Genomic DNA, 19049 nt, shown 5'->3' with positions numbered 1-19049 from the left:
GCCTGATGTGTTGTCTAAAAAAAATTCCATTCCATCTGCACCGCTGCAATAAAGAGCCTCATTTGCCACAGTACGGTATCAGATCACCTACTGTACCTCCAGTCTATAAGCATCTAAACTGAAATAAAGCATCTGAATGCTGTATGTGAGGCTATAAATAATAATAAATGAAAAGCTTTCGGGCACAATGCCTCTGAATTATAACTTAGACTGTCCTTGTTTCAGTCTATAAAATTGTACCCTGTAATTAAACCCTTCAATCCAGCATTTAATGATGCCAGCTGTAACAAGAAGCTTCGTTTCACTTAATAGGAGTCTAACAAGGCACCCACTTGCTGGATTTCAACTCACTTGAGCCAAACAAACGTCAACTGAAGATTGCGCTAAACTGAACACACGCACGCAATTACAATCAAATCTTGTGTTGTATCAGCCGACAAATTGGTGATGTTAAGAAGGGATCAAGTTTGCCTCCGTAAACCATGGTAACAACAGCCAGTAAAGAGTGAAATCCAACACCTCACACACTCAGGACTGAATACAATGCAATACAAAACAATACAACTTATTTTTTGTGTAGTGCTGTTCACTGAGTGCAGGTGTAGAGCGCTGTGAGCAATTCTGTTAAAATACAAATATAAATTATATTAATTACTAAATAAAGAACTGGTACACCTATAAATGCAGGTTATTTAAAGAGAATAAGGTAGGAACTGATTAAACATAAATGGAAACCACCAATGTCTGTCCATTAATTAATTGATGAACTATGTCCAGTTGATAATGGAGGAGATAAAAATTGTAAAAGAGAAAGTCAAAGTCCTTGAGACCTCGGCCATCATGCCTGCCTGCCCCTTCCTAGGTTTTCTAACTGGACTCTGTGCTGGTCATGCGATCTGATGAGAGAATCTTTCCATTCAATGATTCCTACGCTCCTTTCTCTGAGATGTCTTTTCCTTACGCAGGAGAGCAGTGGCACCAAGTACTACATCAGGATACTGAGAAGAGAAACAGAGTAGAGGAGGGTTTAAAAATATTGTGATATTTATATTTATGTGCAAATGACTAACAAACAGAAAAGCAGTATTTACAGTAAATGGGCAGCTCTAGTCAGGGTATGCTGGACCAAAGCCTTGAGTGTTTAGCTGGGATTTAAAAGCTGAGTCTGAAGGGGAATCTCTTATATTAGCAGGCAGACCATTCCACTTGGGTTCTAAAAGCTCAACTTCCCACTGTTATTTTATTAGTCCTGGGAATCTTAAGTAGGCATCGTGCGATCTTAATATGTGCTCTGATTTGTAAGTTATGGTATGTTCAGATAAATATGCAGGGCCTTGGCCATTTAACGCATTATAAAAGTAGGAAGTAGAATTTTGAAATCAGCCCTAAACTTAACTTCGAGCCTGGGTAAGGATTTAAGAACTGGAGGTATGTGAATGAAGACACTTCTCATTTATTAATAAGTTAGACAATGTATGCATGGTGGAACATTTAGATGCATTCAGCAACAAAGTTAATTGATATGAATATTGGAGCATTTCACATTTTTTGTTTACTTCATTCTAAGACTCATTATTATATTTTTGTTTGTGAGTCATACTTGAAAATAACATAATAGAATGCAATTCCATTAAATATGCATTTTTTAACAGCACTTTACCGTGAAGTTTAAAACGGAGTACAGATAGACTTGCTGTTTCTCAAAAGCATTGAAAACAGATTGCACTTAAAGTGATGTGAAAATGTCATCGATGGACATGTGTTAGTGCTGGAGGGTCTGTGACTAACTGTTGTTCAATTTACTTAAACATAACAGTTATGAAAATATACCCAATACAGTACTACCCAATAATTATTAACTATTAATACAGAATGAACAATACTAGCATTAAAATAAGTATCAATATTACCCAATAAAAGGAGGAAAGCAACTTCACCACCTAACTATTAATACTAGTTAAAACAACAACATTTATTTCTATAGCACATTTTCATACAAATAATGTCGCTCAAAGTGCATGATGAAGAAAGAGAAAAAAAAAGAAAAGGCTAAATAAGAATTAAAATAAGAGAACACTAATTAACATAGAATAAAAGTAAGGTCCGATGGCCAGGGAGGACAGAAAAAACAAAAAAACTCCAGACGGCTAGAGAAAAAATAAAATTTGCAGGAGTTCTGAGGCCACAAGACCACCCAGCCCCCTGTAAGCATTCTACCTAACATCAATGACCTCAATCAGTCCTTGTGGTATTCAGGATTCACATGGAAGAACTTGATGATGAAGGTCATGTGGACTTCTGGCCTTTAATCCATCAGTGTAGGGACATCACGGTGCTTTGATCAGGTGGTGGTGGCGCAGATCACCACCACAGAAAACCAGAAAAAGAACAGAAGAGAAAGTAGGGGTTAGTACAGATTTTGGAGCCACCATGAATTATAATGACAATTAATTGAATATACAGAGCATCAGGATTAAACTAAGATGAAGCTATGAGAAAGCCATGTTAAAGTAATGTGTTTTAGCAGTTTTTTGAAATGTTCCACTGTATTAGCCTGGCGAATTCCTATTGGCAGGCTATTCCAGATTTTAGGTGCTTAACAGCAGAAGGCCTTCTCACCACTTCTTTTAAGTTTAGCTCTTGGAATTCTAAGCAGACACTCATTTGAAGATCTAAGGTTAGAGTGTAAGGTTTGAAGTGTAAGGTGTAAGACATTCCAATATATAAGATGGAGCAGATTATTTAAGGCTTTGTAAACCATAAGCAGTATTTTAAAGTCAATTCTAAATGACACAGGTAACCAGTGTAGTGACATCAAAACTGGAGAAATATGCTTGGATTTTCTTTTCCTAGTTAAGATTCTAGTTGCAATCGATTGATGTCTTTTTTTGGGGTGGTCCTGAGAAAAATGCGTTACAATAATCTAGTCATCTGAAAATAAAAGAGTGAACTAATTTTTCAGCATCTAGCAATGATATAAGAGGTCTAACTTTTGCCATATTTCTTAAGTGAAAAAATGCTGTCCTAGTTATCTGATTAATTTGTGATTTAAAATTCAGGTCACAGTCAACAGTTACCCCCAAATTCATTACCTCCTTCTTGACTTTTAATCCTAATGCATCTAGTTTATTTCTAATAACCTCATTATATCCATTATTGCCAATCACTAAAATTTCAGTTTTCTCTTTATTTAGTTTGAGCAAATTACTACTCATTCAGAAACACAAGTAAGACATTGTGTCAGTGAATCAAGAGTGTCGGAGTCATCAGGTGCTATTGATAAGTGTAGTAGCTGTGGTAGCTCACGTTGTGCCCGAGATAATCTGACCTAATGGAAGCATGTAAATCGAAAAGAGCAGCAGACCCAGGATAGAGCCTATAAAACAGATAAACCATATATACTCACGTATAATTCGTGTCTTGAAACCCAAAAAATGTATCATAAAATCAGACCCCGACTTATACGTCTGTTCAAAAATACAAATGTGGTCACGTAGGCACAATGCATAGAAAAAAAGGCCGTGTGCTCCGTGGTTACTCTCTCAGGTGGGTGTTAGCCTATCATAATCTCTTGGACCAATAGCGTGAGTTTTCCACGTTCAACTTATACGACCAACATTACAAAATACCAGAAATTATAGGATAAAATCAAGTCCAGACTTATTCGCGGGAGAACTTATCCACGAGTATATATGGTAAATAAGTAAGAACTTGGAAAGGAGCTGACTTACTTACTGTATAACAGAATACTAAAGGCGATATTAAAAGATTTTAATTTGAGTCTGAAGATACATGGAAGCAAAAGTGGCTATTTCAGTCTGGATAAACTGTAAAATGCGGTCAGTCTGTTGAACGTTATGTCAGTAAGTAATGGTAATCCTGCTCCATTCTTGCTGTTAGCGGCCAGTGTGGTCCTCGTTGCATGCTCAGCAGATCAACTACAATTCCATTTGTAAACTCGTCCTCTGTTTATGTCAATTAGGGCAGCTGCGCCTTTCCCACCCGTGTAATGAATTAATTCAAACACTGTTTGGCTGTAAGTTGATAACTATGGTTCTTTACAATAATAATCTGCAGATATTATTGTTCAATAAATTAAGTCTTATATGAGCTTCCATAATTGTTTTCCTCTTCCATTTATTTCCAGAGAAGTGACTTTTTTGTACTCTATTAGTTAACTAAAGCAGCAGGAGAATGTGCTGCTGTGTGAGCTTCTTGCACGTGTGTGTTCTGTCCTGCGCTCGACTCCATTGCATTGGCCATCTAAGCGGCTGACCAACAAATAAGAGAGGAAAATGTACAAAAACCTACAAGTTCAAGCAACCACTCCCAAGGTAAAACTGAAACAGTAAACTAATTCCCAGTTGAATGTTTCACCCTTCTATGATGGGCGAATTTGTAAATTTGCCAATGCTTTTCAACGGGAGATTGTAAAATTTTCAAAGTTTGTACAGCACGATTTGTTCACGATATCTCAATGAAAGTTGTGCTGTTGTAACAAATTTCCTTGAAAAACAAGTCTGCCACATCTCAATAAAATTGCTCCATTGTTTCATGCAGACAGACTGACGGACATACAAATATGACTATTGCAGTAGGTGCTTCAAGCATTATATGTGAGCGGACCTACAAAAGACTACTGGGCTGAACCAAAGGACTCATGTGATAGTCACTCGAGCTGTAAGACTGACCTGACTTTCTACAACAAAACGGTGATAAAAAGGAGCAGTGTTCAATCAGTAGAAGTTTATATACAAGGAGACAAAACCAGTCAGTAGAACTGCACACCACCCTGTGACACCTCTGATGTCTGGCCATTAAGTAATTATAGCAGGATGTGTAGGAACTCAGGCATTCAACTGGCAAACTTTTACTCCAGATTGTAAAAAATACCTTTGATAGTCAGTTGGTAAATCCTTGTACGACCACAACTCAGAAAAAATTCAGACAGCATGGAAAATACAACTTAAAATAGAAAGCCATGATTTCAAATTCAATTTGACTTGTAATCTATCACAAGCTGTATAAAGTCAACATATTAAATGTTTAGTCTGGTCAACTTCATTTTTGTCTTAAAAAACATCCATTTTTGTCATTAAAAGCCCAAAACTCACTCCTAAAAAAGTTAGGATGAGGCCATTTATGGCCAAAAATGTGGTAAAAAAAGAAAATAATGATTTGAGTAGATTGGAATGAAAGCTGCTTTCAGTAAAGGCCTAGTCCTTTAGGAGGACAGATGGGCAAAGGATTGTAGTTCTTCCATAAATACATGAGAAAATGCATTCAAACATTTAAAAACAATGTTTCTCAAAGACAGATCAGAAGGGATTTGGATATTTCACCTTCAACAGTGAATAACAGAATTGAAAGATTCAAGGAGTCTGGAGAGGACAAGAGTGCAAGCCTAAGCTGGCTGCCCATGATCTCCAATCCCTCAGACGGCACCACGAACTGCCATTAATCAATAAGTGATATAAGCACATGAGCTCAGGAGAACTTGATCAAACCTTTATTAAGTAACTCAACACATAGTTACAACAGTACTGTGCAACAAGGAAGCCATACATAAACAGAGTCTAGAAGTGCTGTCAACATCTCGAAGGTCAGAGGCATCTGCTAATGAACAATCACACACACACACAATTTAAATTGTGCTCAGAGAAATCAATATTTCAGGTCTTTTGTGGAAGGACAGACTTGATAATTTGTTAGTAAAACTTTACAGAACAATGGATTAAAAAAAGACTCTAGAATTAGTAAAACTTTACAGAACAGTATATTAAAAAGCACTTGATAATTGGTTATTAAAACTTCACAGAACAGTGGAATAAAAAGACTCAATAATCAATAAAACTTTAGAGAACATTGTATTAAAAAAGACTTGATAATTAGTAATGTTTTACAAAATACTATATTAATTAAGAAAATTAACACAACAGTCTATTAAAAACTCAATTATTTAGTAAAAGTTACAGAACAATGTAATAAAAAGATGTGATAATTAGACAGTAAAGCTTTACAAAACAGTGTGATATTGAGTTAGTAAAACTTTACAGAACAGTGGAATAAAAAGACTCGATAATTAGTAAAACTTTTCAGAACATTGTATTAAAAAATGACGTGATAATTAGTAAAGCTTTACAAAATATTATATTAATTTATAAAATTAACACAACAGTGTGTTAAAAACGATTCAATTATTTAGTAAAAGTTACAGAACAATTATTAAAAAGATGTGATAATTAGATAGTAAAGCTTTATAAAACAGTGTAATAATAAGTTAGTAAAACTTTACAGAAGAGTGGATTAAAAAAGACTTGATAATTAGTAAAGCGTTACTAAGTAATGTATTAATTAGTTGGTAAAATTAGAATGACATTGTATTGTATTAGTGTAAATCAATTATTTAGTAAAAGTTACAGAACAAAATATTAAAAAGATGTGATAATTAGATAATAAAGCTTTACAAAACAGTGTGATATTGAGTTAGTAAAACTTTACGGAACAGTGGAATAAAAAGACTCAATAATTAATAAAACTTTACTAACATCTATCCATCCATTTTCCAACCCGCTGAATCCAAACACAGGGTCACGGGGGTCTGCTGGAGCCAATCCCAGCCAACACAGGGCACAAGGCAGGAAACAATCCCGGGCAGGGTGCCAACCCACCGCAGGACACACACAAACACACCCACACACCAAGCACATACTAGGGCCAATTTAGAATCGCCAATCAACCTAACCAGCATGTCTTTGGGTTGTGGGAGGAAACCGGAGCGCCCGGAGGAAACCCACGCAGACACGGGGAGAACATGCAAACTCCACGCAGGCAGGGCCCGGGAAGCGAACCCGGGTCCCCAGGTGTCCCAACTGCGAGGCAGCAGCGCTACCCACTGCGCCACCGTGCCGCCCCAACTTTACTAACAGTATTTTTAAAAAAAATGATAATTGGTTAGTAAAACTTCATATAACAGTGGAATAAAAAGACTCAATAATTAGTAAAACTTTTCAGAACATTGTATTAAAAAAATGACTTGATAATTAGTAAAGCTTTACAAAATACTATATTAATTAATAAAATTAACAGAAAAGTGTATTAAAAAAGACTCAATTATTTAGTAAAAGTTACAGAACAATGTATTAAAGATGTGATAATTAGATAGTAAAGCTTTACAAAACAGTGCAATAATGAGTTAGTAAAACTTTACAGAAGAGTGGATAAAAAAAGACTTGATAATTAGTAAAGCTTTACTAAGTAATGTATTAATTAGTTAGTAAAATTAGAATGACATTGTATTGAATTAGTGTAAATCAATTATTTAGTAAAAGTTACAGAACAATATATTAAAAAGATGTGATAATTAGATAATAAAGATTTACATAACAGTGTAATAATGAGTTAGTAAAACTTTACAGAAGAGTGGATTAAAATAGACGTTAGAATTAGTAAAACTTTACAGAACAGTATTTTAAAAAACATAGTAATTGGTTAGTAGGGCTTCACAGAACAGTGGAATATAAAGCCTCGATAATTAGTAAAACTTTACAGAAGAGTTTATTTAAAAAGACTTGATAATAAGTAAAGCTTTATAAAATAGTGTATTAATTAGTTACTGAAATTAAAAGAACAGTGTATTTAAAGAGACTCAATTATTTAGTATTAAAGTTACAGAACAGTGTATTAAAAAGACTTGATAATTAAAACTTTACAAAACAGTGTGATATTGAGTTAGTAAAACTTTACAAATTAGTGGATTAAGAAGACTCGATAATCAGTTAGCAAAACTTTACAGCACAATCAATCCAATCAATTCAGTTCACCACAGGTGGCCCCCATTCAAGTTCTGGGCGCATCTCAAGGAGAATTATAGCAAGCAGGATGCACCTGAGCACAACTTGGAGTGCCACAGCAATGGCTGCCAATACTTACAGCAATGACAGAGTCCACTTTGGGATTTCTAAAAAAATGTGCCAACCTTTCTGAAAGCAGGTTTTCACTTTGTCATTATGGGTAACATTGTGTAGATTGATGAGCAAGAATGACTAATGTGTCCTTTTAGAACTAAATGTTCAACACAATAAACTCTACAGAAAGTGAGGGGTTCTGAATATTTTATGAAGACACTGCATAGTCAGCTCTAAAGAAGGCCCGGTATTCAATCATTTTGAGCTTTACACCAGAATATATAAAGACTTGCTAATCAGTCAGTGTGAAACTTTACATTACCCAGTGATGGAATTTTAATTTTCAATCATTAGGCAGTTAGATCAGACTTTAAAGGGTGCCCAGTGGACAATCAGCCACACATTTTACATTTAAAAACATTTTGATAGTCAGTAGAACTTGACAACACACTGTACTGTAAATGAGCTCATGAAGTCAAATGTTCAGTCAATGTACACTTACAGTTTATTATAATGAATATTACAGTATGTCACATTGTAGAAGCTTTTTAAATCAATAAATATATAAACGCACCCACACACTATAGTCTGAAGACAAACCAGAATAGCTATAAATCAAGAACATTTAAAAGAATGAAAGGAAAACTTCTGCCTTGGCCAGTGGCAGTACCAGTGAGGCATTATATGGGCATATTGCTGTTGGTATAAAGGAGCCCCCTTTGTGTTTCTTGATGCACTTCTGCTGAGTAATTCATTGGCTGAAAGTCCTCAGTGTTGGTGTGTCAGAGAGAGCCTGTGCAGCTTTGTTCATAATGGCACTCAGTTCGCCATGAATGCCAGGGGGTCCACAGTTTGTCCCATAATTGAGCCTGCCCTTTTAATTATCTTCTTGATTCAGTGGGATGCTCTTGATGTGATTTTAACATAGTCATTTCAGGATAGCCATCGAATTAACATACAACATGGCCACTTGAGGTGACTTTTAAACCTCTGTGAACAGGCCCCCATCTCCTGGTGGACACATCATAGCAAAGGGATCCAAAAAATGGTGGGAGAAAAGGCAAAATGCAAATAATTTTAAAAATGTGTTAAGGTGATTGAAGTCCAAAATCAAACCTCAAATCTAGAATCTATGTGTGTAAAACCTTATAACCGACACAGAGTAAGGTCTCTGTATTCACAGTTGTTTACATGTCAGTACCACCGGCGAAAACTGAAATCCGCAAATATTTTCACTTAGATATGCAATTTTAAATGTTTTTCACAGAAACGAATCCAACTAATGTGAAATATTTAAAAGAAATAAACAAGATATTTCATGTTATCCATAATTAATTGATCATTTTAAAATAGTAATTTTTAATAGGTTTATACGTTTACCTGTAAACATTTTACAAAACAAAAAAAGTCTGAATTATCGTAAGCTGCCCTAATTCATAGAGTTCATAAGAAATATAACGATTTACTTAATGAGTCACAAGTACATAATAAACAAGAACAGTTGTGCCATATATTTGAAATATTAAAATGTGTACTTCAATTTCATTGTTTAAAGTCCAAATATTGTTACAGAAATTTGCCATTTTTCACCCTCTGATAGCGATTCACAGAGGGCTAGTAAAGGATCCAAAATATTAGTAACTACTGATGTTGAAATACTCCAAAACGACACCCCACGTGCTTATGGTTGAAGTCTGTCGTTTTTAACTTTCTGGAAGTGGATCTTAAAGGGTTGGGACCATCGGTAGGTAATCAAATATCAAAAATATGATTATATTTGTGATCAGCAACCTCAAAGCTGCATAAAACAGCACTCTATATGTCTACATTATTGAGCCCCATGTTTTAAAAGTTTTGTGAAAAGGAGTAACTTTGACCCCCTCTTAACCCACTAGCAGGTGAATTCCTGGGGTCTGTTGATGTGCCATGCACAACTTCAAGTCCATTTTTTCCTGAACACGTCTATTGGTTTACTCTTTTATCATAAGGGTGTCATTTCCTGAAGAACATATGGTTCAAAAATTACCTAAAAATGAAGAGGGGAGACCCCCAAAAATATTTATGTCTTGCATAAGGACTTCAATTCCCAGCAGCCTCAGTATAACTACTAGACAGCACTAGCTATTCACTCTGAGGCCGATGGGAGAAAGACAATGAGGTTCTGGATTTAAAACGGAAGCTGTAAGAACCCAACAGGATCACAACGGTATAGGGTGTCATTATTATAAAGCTTTCACCCTCTCATTGGATTACAATTACTGCTATCCTAAATCATCCATCGATTCATTTTCTGAAGCCGACTCGTGGGGACAAGTCTCAGCACTGATGCCCAAATTTCCCTTTTCCTAGCCACATTTGCCAACTAATACTAGTGATTTTTTTAATCCTTTAATCGCCGTATACAATTTTTTGTATTAGAATTTGTTATTTTTTGCATACCCCAACTTACTATCCGGAGAGTTCTTTATTTCAGGGAGGTTGGGGATCATAGTGTAGGGTTAGAGCCCCTGGAGCAATTGCAGGTTAAGGGCCCAAGGAAACAGCATTTCTTCTGTCACTGCCGGGATTCGAACTGGAAATCTTCAAGTTACCATCCCATGGCTACTGTGGGATCCCAAGGCATTCCCAGGCCATCAGTGAGCCCTGAGTCTTCCCCAGGGTCTCCTCCCAGCTGGTTATGCCCGTAAAACTTCTACATGGAGGCGTCAACTAGGCACTTGTATCAGATACCCAGACCTCCTCGATTTGGAGGGTCAGTGGTTCTACTCCAAACCTCTCCCAGATGTCTGCGCTACCCACCCTGTCTCAAAGGGAGAGCCCAGCCACCCTGAGAAGAAAGCTCATCTTGGCTGCTTGTATCTGTAATCTCATTCTTTCAGTCATTACCCATAGGCGAAGGTAGGAACGTAGGTCAACTGACGCACCTCTTTCTTCACCACTACAGATCGGAGCTTTCCACCCCAGTCATTTTGTTGATCTCACTATCCCCTTTCCCCTCATTCTTGAACAAGACCCCCGAGATAAACTCCTCCTCTTGAGGCAACATCTCATCTCCCTCTCAGAGAGGACAGTCCACTTTACCTAAATTAGTGGTTCATAAACTTTTTTTTCCTTTCAACTCAATGTTGCTTTTTTTCCTGTCTTTGAGGCCCAGTCCATGACGACCATCCCTTTAGACAGACAGTACCAATGGTTATAGCGGGGGAACCTCCCCCCTTGAAGTATCGTGGAGAATCACCTGCGACAGTCATAGTCGAGTAATGTTGATTGCAAGACACTTCAAAAAACCAAACTTGACCTTTTTCCATTGAATACAGAAGTGGCTCACGACCTCGCGTGACCCAAAAGACAGCAACTCACAACCTGAAATATTTACTATAAGTAACAATTCCCTAAAGGATTACAGTTTTTTTCTGGATTTTTAAAATTTTTGCTTGTTCGTGTGGTTTTGTTTGGTTTGTAAGTCGTTGTCTGAGGACTGAGCAAGCGACGTCAACTTGTCGATTGCCTTCTGTGAACGCTCAAATCTGCAGATCCCGTAATTACAGAGACCTGACTGTATACTTAGCCAGGAAAATACATTTTTGAAACTCAGAGATCATAACAACTGAAAGCGAAACACAATTTACAATTGTACAGTTGTAACTACAATTACAATTTTTAGCAAATTTCAAATTCACACAAATTGTTTCGCTCATCATCCTTGTCATGTTTTCAAGTTGACTGTCACGGGGAGACTACGTCGGGCGGGTCTGATTGACTCTCCTATGGAGTTTTGCTCTCCACTGACACTTCCAAGATATTCCAACATTTTTGGACTCAGGGACTTCTGCTTTTCTTTATTGAGCATTTCCCAGCAGACCAAATTTAAATATCTTGACCCACTTTCTCCTGCCATTTTGAACAGGGTAATAATAATAATAATAATAATAATAATAATTCCCATTGATATAGAGCTTATCCCGCTAATCAAAGTGCTTTAACATAGTAGGTGGGGAGCCACTTTAACCACCACTAATGTGCAGCATCCACCTGAATGATAAGATGGCAGCCATTTTGTGCCACATTAGCTATTAGGTGGTGAAGGGGTTAGCCAATTAGAGACAGGGGATGATTTGGGGTCCAGAATAACATGGTTTTGAAGGGCTAATTAGCGTGGACATCGGGATACACCTTACTCTTTGTGACAGATGCCCAGGGATCTTTCATGATCACAGAGAGTCAGGACCTCATCCGAAGGATGGTGCCATTTTTACAGCATTGTCCCCGTAATCACTGCACTGGGGCATTGGGATCCACATTCAGACTACAGGGTAAGCGCACCATGCTGCCCTCACCAACATCTCTTCCAAGCTTTTCCTGGTTGGTCTCCCATCCAAGTATTGGCAGGGCTTGAAAATACTTAGCTTCAGGTGGATGACCTCTTCTGGTATGGCTTATGGGTAATTTGTATGAATCAGGAGCAAGTGGGGCCCCTAAAGGAGAATTGCATTGGCGTTGTTTGTAAATCCTTTCTGCTATTTTCACAATTTGCCTTCCGACAACAGCTGATACATTTTTTAAAAAATTAAGGGGGCTTTCTGCACTACTCACATTACCCAGCAGCCATACCAGAAGCCTATAGAACTGATGGTAGCGGATTACCAGACCCCTTATTCACCATCTTTGCTGCGCCAGTCGATGGAATGACTTGCTGCAGCAGTTCTCGGCGAGAGCCGAGACTCTAAGCAGAGCAACCTCGTGATTTCCTGTGAGGACTGGCAGAAGCATCAGCAGGAGGCCGCACTCGGAGGCTCTGAAACCGTAAGTGTACATTTGTGCTACTGAGATAAAGCTGAGATAAAACTCGATTCCATGGGCACGTGCACACACCCTAACTGTAATTCAGGAAAAACACACAAAAAAAAAATAAGATGAAGCAAAGAGGACGTTGTGGCCGATCAGAAAGTGTGTGGTTCCTTGTCGCGGCACTCTGAGCAGGGCAGGATGTTGTTATGTTCTTCTTTCATTTCTTGGTCTGCAGGCTCCAAATAATAAATGTGTGGCTGTGCCCGGCTCTCCGTAGCCATCACTGCCATGTCCAATTTTGTTCATTTTCACCCTCACCCTCACCAAACATTGTTTTTTTTTTTCACTTTTTTGTTCCATCCCATGTGGTCCACAAATTTAAAGTCACTGAGGGCCTACAGGTGGAGCCTTCTTGACAGCCGGGCGTTCACAAGCAGTGGCCAAGTTAGCAAAAAGGAGACAGAAAGTGCCTCTCCGCCGCCGAAGTGCACGATCACTGGGGCTTTCGCTTTTGTGTTGTACTGAGACTGCCAAAAGGCCAGGACTTTGATGTCACGATTTAATCCATGGACTCCTGAGTTACAGCATGTCGAAAAGATTAGGACTGCACAACAAAATCAACAGGGGCAGGAATGGCTGCACTTAGAACTGTTGGTGTTGGCATTGAGGGCACCAAAGGGAACAAGGCGGAACTTGAGGTTAGAATAGAGCAGACCACACACACCACAAACACACACAACCGTCATCGAGACTAAGCGACACATAAACAACATCTGTGATGTCTACAGGAAAAAAAACACACACACACGACACTATGAGGGTCGACACACACACCAGACACCAAGAGAACCGCTAAAAAAAGGCAGAAGCAGCACACCACCTCAGAGCGACTACACGCAGCAGCTAAATAACACTAATGGCGTATTGGCGTGCATGTGTGTCTAGCAGCTTTTGGGTGTTCGTTTGGACAGACTAGATGAGAGTGTGTGACATTCACATGCAGAATGCATAAGCGGACATCTTCTTGCAGATTTTGAAGGGGCTGTTTAGTGCATCTGTGGGTGCTGTGAGTCGGCCTGTTGTCTGTTTAGTGTGCCTAGGACAATAATAACACTCTACAGTATATAAGCAAATACACACCGTATATACTCACGTATAAGTCGGGTCTTGAAACCCGAAAAATCGATCATAAAATCAGACCCCGACTTATACGACCGTTCAAAAATGCGACACGTCATTTTTTTTTCTTGCCTCCTCCAACCTCACATCAGTTTCTCAGATGCATCGAATTTTGTTGCAGCAGCACAGTTACTGATTTCTGTTGCTACTTCAGTGACGTTTAATTTAAAACCAGCTTCATATTTTCTTCTGATCGAACGCTCCATTGTAGATAAGGGATGATCTTACGATAAAGGAGTATGAGGGTGTGAGATACAAAAAACACAAAACAGTGCAAACGTCGCTTCAGAATAATTCAGGTAGTACCGTGTGGTCACATAGGCACGAGAGAGAAAGAGATTAGGAGTATGTGCAGATACACCACATTGCCCCACCCACAGAGAAAAAAAAAGGCAAGTGTGCTCCGTGGTTACTCTCTCAGGTGGGCATTAGCATATCATAATCTCTTGGATCAATAGCGTGAGTTTTATGCATTCGACATTATAAAATACCAGAAATTATACGGTAAGCAGTATGCGTCAGTCATTTTCTAACCCGTTCAAGTCCTGAACAGGGTCGCTGAGCCTATCCCAGCTAGCATAGAGTGCAAGGCAGAAACAAACCCTGAACGGGGTGCCAGTCCATCACAGGGCAAGCACACACATCCACACACACACACCCGTACCACACACTAGGGCCAATTTAGGAAACGCCAATCCACCTAACCTGCACGTCTTTGCACTGTGGGAAGAAACCGGAGCACCCAGTAAATATCAGTATATTGTTAGGACAATTTGGACAGTACAAAATAAAGTGTTGGGGTCTTCAAGGAGGTTCCTGTTTGTTTAGCGATGATGCTAATATGAATGCGAAATAAAGTGGTAAAGAAGGAATGCTATCATTCAGTGATTTTGTCGCCACCGCAGGTGAGGTTGTTCCTGTGGGCAGTCAGGGGTTAACATTGTACATTTGCATTTACTTGCATAGCAGATACTTAAATCCAAAGTGACTTACCAAAGAGATCAACATCACTGAGTAAACATCAGTCTACGGGGGACTGCTTGGGAACAAGTGTGGCAGGACCAGAGTACAAAATCGATCATCACAAGTGAAGAGCTCACAACAAAACTACAAGCGACTTACACTTCTTAGGTAATCGTCTGTGTAATGAATAGCAACTTCCAGTTGCGTTGTTTCTTTTAAAGCCAGGTGACCGGAAGGGTTGGGGCTTCTGGGATGGACCAGAAGCGTCGTCAACAGTCTCTGGAGGGTTCTAAGGCTGAAAGATTAAAAGTAGCTAGGTCTTACCACTATTTGTCTCTCCATTTACCTTGTGAGACGGATTTCTTACACGCTCCCATAGCACATGTACATGATGATACATATATACGATATTATATATATATATATAGTATATATACAGTATATACAGGGTGAGTCAAAATTATGTTAATATTTGAATGGCGGAAACAATTTATTCACAAAACATACTTCATATGTGCAAAATGATTTACAGGAATGTCTCAATCTGTTGGCCAACATGTGGCACATAAATTGCCCAAAAAAATTGTATATAAGTATATACATAGCAGTACCATTAGTGTTTACATAGTTTTGACTCACTCTGTATATATATATATATATATATATATATAATACGCTGCCGTGGCTGTTCGTTTGTCTGTCCAGGATTTTAAATCACCTGTAGCTAGCAAACCATTTGACCTATTGAACTGAAATTTGGTACACATATACTACATGACGTCTACTATCTGCTTTCAGGGTGATGATTGACCTCCAAGGTTATTCCTCTTTTAATTTTTATTTTATTTTATTGTTGAATCAACTCTCGGCAGCGCTCAGCAGGGCGGCCGTGTGGCGCATGTGTACGGGTGGCGTTCTCATCCCTACCACCTTCACCGTCACTTCCTCTGCTTCTTCATATCTTAAATCATTCTTGAGGCAGATTGAAGACTTAAGTGCCAGCTTAAGTGAAAAATTAAGGAAAATGTACTGAGTAATTGCAACACAAACACTGACTTAGTCAGTTTTAACACGAAAAGATGACAACGAAAGAAGAGAAGAAGAGGGCCGCTAGGGTGGAGAAGAGAAGTGCTGCTCAGGAAGCGCATCGACCTCTGAGCAAACAAATGATAAACGTACAGAGAAAGCGGATTAAGACTAGGAATGCTCAAGTCAAGTGAATTCAATGCACGTTATTGTGCAATGCGCCGTTACTGGTATATATATATATATATATATATATATATATATATATATATATATATATATATATATATATATATATATATATATATATATATATGTATATATATATATATATATATATATATATATATATATATATATATATATATATATGTATATATATATATATATGTATATATATATATATGTATATATATATATATATGTATATATATATATATATATATATATATATATATGTATATATATATATATGTATATATATATATGTATATATATACAGTGGTGTGAAAAACTATTTGCCCCCTTCCTGATTTCTTATTCTTTTGCATGTTTGTCACACAAAATGTTTCTGATCATCAAACACATTTAACCATTAGTCAAATATAACACAAGTAAACACAAAATGCAGTTTTTAAATGATGGTTTTTATTATTTAGGGAGAAAAAAAATCTAAACCTACATGGCCCTGTGTGAAAAAGTAATTGCCCCCTTGTTAAAAAATAACCTAACTGTGGTGTATCACACCTGAGTTCAATTTCCGTAGCCACCCCCAGGCCTGATTACTGCCACACCTGTTTCAATCCAGAAATCACTTAAATAGGAGCTGCCTGACACAGAGAAGTAGACCAAAAGCACCTCAAAAGCTAGACATCATGCCAAGATCCAAAGAAATTCAGGAACAAATGAGAACAGAAGTAATTGAGATCTATCAGTCTGGTAAAGGTTATAAAGCCATTTCTAAAGCTTTGGGACTCCAGCGAACCACAGTGAGAGCCATTATCCACAAATGGCAAAAACATGGAACAGTGGTGAACCTTCCCAGGAGTGGCCGGCTGACCAAAATTACCCCAAGAGCGCAGAGACGACTCATCCGAGAGGTCACAAAAGACCCCAGGACAACGTCTAAAGAACTGCAGGCCTCACTTGCCTCAATTAAGGTCAGTGTTCACGACTCCACCATAAGAAAGAGACTGGGCAAAAACGGCCTGCATGGCAGATTTCCAAGACGCAAACCACTGTTAAGCAAAAAGAACATTAGGGCTCGTCTCAATTTTGCTAAGAAACATCTCAATGATTGCCAAGACTTTTGGGAAAATACCTTGTGGACTGATGAGACAAAAGTTGAACTTTTTGGAAGGCAAATGTCCCGTTACATCTGGCGTAAAAGGAACACAGCATTTCAGAAAAAGAACATCATACCAACAGTAAAATATGGTGGTGGTAGTGTGATGGTCTGGGGTTGTTTTGCTGCTTCAGGACCTGGAAGGCTTGCTGTGATAGATGGAACCATGAATTCTACTGTCTACCAAAAAATCCCGAAGGAGAATGTCCGGCCATCTGTTCGTCAACTCAAGCTGAAGCGATCTTGGGTGCTGCAACAGGACAATGACCCAAAACACACCAGCAAATCCACCTCTGAATGGCTGAAGAAAAACAAAATGAAGACTTTGGAGTGGCCTAGTCAAAGTCCTGACCTGAATCCAATTGAGATGCTATGGCATGACCTTAAAAAGGCGGTTCATGCTAGAAAACCCTCAAATAAAGCTGAATTACAACAATTTTGCAAAGATGAGTGGGCCAAAATTCCTCCAGAGCACTGTAAAAGACTCATTGCAAGTTATCGCAAATGCTTGATTGCGGTTATTGCTGCTAAGGGTGGCCCAACCAGTTATTAGGTTCAGGGGGCAATTACTTTTTCACACAGGGCCATGTAGTTTTGGATTTTTTTTTCTCCCTAAATAATAAAAACCACCATTTACAAACTGCATTTTGTGTTTACTTGTGTTATATTTGACTAATGGTTAAATGTGTTTGATGATCAGAAACATTTTGTGTGTCAAACATGCAAAAGAATAAGAAATCAGGAAGGGGGCAAATAGTTTTTCACACCACTGTATATGTATATATATATATATATATATATGTATATATATATATATATATGTATATATATATATATATGTATATATATATATATGTATATATATATATATATATATGTATATACATCCAGCCATCCATTTTCCAACCCGCTGAATCTGAACACAGTGTCACGGGGGTCTGCTGGAGCCAATCCCAGCCAACACAGGGCACAAAGCAGGGAACCAATCCTGGGCAGGATGCCAACCCACCGCAGGACACACACAAACACACCCACACACCAAGCACACACTAGGGCCAAGTTAGAATCGCCAATCCACCTAACCTGCATGTCTTTGGACTGTGGGAGGAAACCGGAGTGCCCGGAGGAAACCCACGCAGACACGGGGAGAACATGCAAACTCCACGCAGGGAGGACCCGGGAAGCAAACCCAGGTCTCCTAACTGCAAGGCAGCACCGCTACCACTGCGCCACCCCCTATATATATATATATATATATATATATATATATATATATATATACACAATATATCTCCATATATATATACAATCCAATGTCTGTCTGCTTTTCACAAGAGAACTACTTAATGGATTTAGATCAGATTTTTTTTCTATAATTTGCTTGAACATTCCAGTAGATTTTATGACTTCTCTATTCGCGCTAAGAATCATGTATCAGTATCAAGTATGATGGTCTTACATCTGTAAGTCTCTACTTTCTGTGTTTATCGGCCTTTCTTATTGTATTTGTACGTCTTCTTATTGCTGTCAGTCTGTGCATCACTTCTAGCCTTTTATCAATAGCAGTGCATGAGAACAAACTGAACTGAAATGAAATCGGCTTTGAATGTTTCACAGTGTCACTTAGTTCTTTAGTAATTGGTAGGGCAGCGTGACATCCCTGAGGCCTCTGAGGTGGTAAAGATGATGTGCCTTCTTCACCGAGGCGTCAGTGTGTTTGGCCCAGGTTAGGTCCTCTGGGAGGTGTACACCGAGGTATCCTCCCTCTCAACCTGTACACTATCAACACTGAGGTGATGGTAGGACTTTCTTCTGTTTGTTCCCAAAGTCCATAGTACTAG

General features: G+C 38.3%; 1 protein-coding gene across 2 annotated transcripts in view; it reads left to right on the top strand.

Moving 5' to 3' along the window:
* Positions 1 to 19049, top strand: part of runx1 (RUNX family transcription factor 1) — a 301136-nt gene that overhangs the window by 17166 nt on the left and 264921 nt on the right. The window contains exon 1 of one of the 2 annotated variants that reach the window (XM_051927228.1): positions 12547 to 12710. The exons of the other annotated variant lie outside the window; for it this stretch is intronic. The gene's annotated coding sequence lies outside the window, so the exon portion shown is untranslated. Of the gene's footprint in view, positions 1 to 12546; positions 12711 to 19049 lie in introns of those variants that run through there. 2 annotated transcript variants of the gene reach the window in all.

This window comes from Erpetoichthys calabaricus, chromosome 4, assembly GCF_900747795.2.
Source record: "Erpetoichthys calabaricus chromosome 4, fErpCal1.3, whole genome shotgun sequence".
In the NCBI taxonomy this organism is placed as follows: domain Eukaryota; kingdom Metazoa; phylum Chordata; class Cladistia; order Polypteriformes; family Polypteridae; genus Erpetoichthys; species Erpetoichthys calabaricus.
The sequence above is the reverse complement of the archived record's forward strand: the minus strand, read 5'-3'. Positions and strand labels throughout refer to the sequence as shown.